This window comes from Marmota flaviventris, chromosome 10, assembly GCF_047511675.1.
Source record: "Marmota flaviventris isolate mMarFla1 chromosome 10, mMarFla1.hap1, whole genome shotgun sequence".
In the NCBI taxonomy this organism is placed as follows: domain Eukaryota; kingdom Metazoa; phylum Chordata; class Mammalia; order Rodentia; family Sciuridae; genus Marmota; species Marmota flaviventris.
Window position 1 is genome coordinate 46,337,837 of NC_092507.1, and position 3,829 is coordinate 46,341,665.

The following is a 3,829-nucleotide window of genomic DNA, read 5'->3' on the forward strand; positions in this document are numbered from 1 at the left end:
AATGAAAGACCAAGGCCAGTTGTTTCAGTCATATCAAAATAAGAGTCACAGAGTAAGGATCCCAGCCCCACTGTTCCCATGGAAGGATCTGTCACCATCTCACTTTAGCAACTGGAGGGAGACTCATTCACACAGAGACTTGAAAATAGAATGTCTCCTAAATATTTTTGTTCTGAATTCTCCTTGCAGAAACCTCCTTATATTTTCAAAATCACCTCAAAGCAATCCTCAGTCAAGTAGTAAAGTCAATCCAAAGCAATTAGAGAGTCTATCTACAGCAAGCCCAGAATGTGTGCAGTGGTTCTCCAGAAAGTAGTTTAGTGCCCAGAAAGTATTATTTGTGTAAGAAAGATGCTGCTTTCTTCCAGCATATAAACACACACACACACACACACACACACACACACACACACACACACACATTTAGTATGACAAATGGATGCAACATTTCAAGAGTGAAATATTGTGTTGTGGGTTATAAGCCAAAGCAAGGCAGCACTGCTCCAGTAAGCACTTATAAATTGTTGCAAACAATATCAAGAAATAGGAGCTCGCCCTGGTAACTATCAGCTGCTAGATTTCAGGGCTCAGGACTAGCTTTCAAAAAGAAAAATAGGTAAACAATCAAGCCCAGTGCTTCAAATATTCTGCTGGATCTCCAGGGTGGTCTTGTGTTTCTAATTAATATTTCCCCCTAATTACGATGGGATGGTAAGTGTGCTAAATGCAAAGCTCACTCCTCACCACAGAGCTCTGGCAGGGAGAGGAGGAAGGCACTCTGGGAGGAAGGGTGTCCAGCTTCATTGTGATGCAAAAGAATGCAACAATTAAGAATATAATTTTGGAAGATGTCAGCAGCCTAATTACTCATAGGGCTTCCAGCAAATTAAGCAGTAGGTGAATTAGCTCGTTTAATGAGATCTAGAGTTTGGAGGCACGTTGCTTTTACTTTGCATTTGAGAAACGTATTTCCCCACTACACGTGAATAATTTGGGTACCCAACATGCTATTAGCTCAACAGGTTCTGTGAAAGCTTGAAGGTCAGTTGCTTAAAAGGGTCTGCAAGTCAGTTAAATCACATTTCTCTGCTCCCTCTTCACCTTCTCCCTCCTGCTTTTCCTTTCTCCCCAAATGCAATTGTCCAACTTGGAAAGCATATAATTCAATAAAGGAGCTTTGGAAACTACATCTTTCAGGGCAGGGTTAAAGAAGCACAGTGGAAATTAGAAAAAAAGAAAAATAAATCCTGCTTTACTATCTTAATACTACCTTTCTAATCTTTTGTTTTTGCCCCTGTAATGTGAAAAATAATTTTATGTGTACTGGCTGAATCCCTTTACAAGATGACAGGAAATGCATAATATCTATCTCTACAGCTTAGCACCTACTAGTGTGCCTGGAACAGAATATATGTTTAAAAAGTGTATTAAATAGAACTTGATTTAAAAGTCATAAGTAAATGAATGGCTGGTATGAGAATTGAATTAGAACAAAACATAAAGTTTCAAATGTGGTTCTTAATCCATAGACCCTCAAAGAAGAAGAAGAAACAAAAAGATTGTTAGTGACATAGAATCTGAGTTGGGCTTTCACGAGGATAAACAGTTGTTTACTGAGCAAATGAGGGAAAACATGAGAGGATGTGAGGCCAGTGTTTTTCATGCACTGTGCAAGCATAAAATCTCAAATGTGTCCATGACCTAAGGATCTAGGGACATGGCCTACTCAGAACAAGCATTAACCACATAAATGATCAAACCATGTACCAGCGTTCTACCTGGACCTTCTCATTCATCAGCAGGTTTTAGCCTAACAAGCATTCTAGGTAGGATTGTGGATCCTAGATATTCCCAGGCATTCAGCACCCACTGCACTGAACAGAGACGGGCCAGGCCGTCCTGTGATTGTCACTCAGCTCCCCTGACAGCCTGTGTGCTACTTGAAGGAGGAAGGGAAAGAATTCCCAAGACTTTCCTCACGCCTGGCCTTCCCTCCCATCTCTCTGACAGTTCTCAGCTGCTTCGCTCTCTCTAGTGTAAAATGGGGTCCACAGAGACAAGACGCTATGATCCTGAAAAGTCCTGAAAGTCCTTCATCTGTGACCGAATGGGAGGTCTCCCTCTTTTGGACCTGGCCATCTCCTGCTTTCTGACCTTATCAGAGTTCTATCCTCTAAAATCATTTCCTAAAGCAGACCCCAAAGCCATGCCTTTCCATGGCTCTCCACAGGGAGCCTTCCACCTCTGAAGGACTTTAGCCACCATAATTATTCAAATTGTAATGAACTATCATTTATTGAAGAGGTACTACACGCTGGAATTGGCTTTACATGCATTATTTTGTTTTGTTATCACCCCAAAATCTACGAGATTATTTCTATTATTACCCCTAACTCAGAGATAAGGATGCAAAGGTCAGAGAGTTTAAATAATTGTTCAAGGTCACTTGGCTTGACCTTTGCATCCTTATCTCTGAATAGGGCTGGTCTATATCAGTTTTTCTGATCCCAGGGCCTCTTACACTATTGTTGCATACCGACTTTGTTGGAAAGCTCCGAGAGCTATAAAAATATTTTGCAAACAGAACTAAAGACTGTCTTTCTGGAACTTCTGTCTATCCATCATGTTTCTGTCACCAAAACCAATCAGAACAAGGCAATTTCTTTTATAGGCTGCTCTTCAGAAAATGGCAACTCCAGTTCCCTGCGCAGCTTTTCCTGCAGATGATACTGCCCAGCCACAAAGACACATCTGGGTTCTATTTTCTATAATGGTTACTCGCAGTTATGTGGGTTTTGTTGTTTTCCCCTTTTGCATGATGTATGTCCCTGGCATGGGCTCACTCCACCACCACAATGTTATGAAGGTGATATTGGTTCCTGAATTACAGAGAGGAGGAAGCTGGAGCTCAGAAAGGTCAAGTCTATTGTCCAAGGACAAATGATCAGCAGCAGAACTTAGAAACCCAGGATTCAACTGGGGTGTGTCCAAGCCAAGACATGCCACTCTTGTCCACCCGTGGCAGAAAATGTCTCTAAATGAATGAATCATACATAGCAGAGTGCAATATGCACCTCCAGAGAAGCTCAAACAAATGCTAAAAATGCTCAGCTCAGAAAGAGAGATGCCTTCTTTCCCACCAAGTCTTCAGTGAGGCTGCACTAATTACCATTTATATAAGATGCCTCTGCTGGTGCTCAGAGAGAAGTTTTAATTTGCTGGTGAAGGAGCTGGGGGAGGGAGTGGAAAGTGCTGTGAAGTGTCCCCTCCAAAGCCAGAGTGATTTCCATTCGAAAAACACTGAGGTTACTAATGGGGAAGAAAAAAAAATAGCGGTGAAGATGATGAGTATACTTGGGATGCAACGACACGCCCGGAGCATCTGGTGGATAGGGCGCACTTGTCCTCTCCTTCCCGGCATGCAATTAAGCAGCTAATATGAGAGAAAACTGACAATCTGGTTGTCCCACTGAGCTGGAAGCCAGGTGAGTGCTGAGAGGCACAGTCCTGCCCTGAACAGACTCATCTGGGTTAAAACTTGGGATTTAACCTGCAAGGAAGGGGTCCTGACCACCTGCATGAGGCGATGGGTCCATTTCAGCTTTGCAGGCAAGATGGTAAGAAAACCCAAACTGGCCCCATCAAGACTGAGCTTGCCAAGGAAAAGGAGTCCTGAGGTGACCCAATGAGAGGCAGGGTGCAGAGATGGAATATGAAGGTCATTTGTGGTCACACAAATCTGGATTCTGTCTTCCCCCTCGGTGGCTGTGTCCCCCTGAGCAATCACTCCACCTCTCCAAGCTGCCTTCCCTCATCTATAAAATGGGAA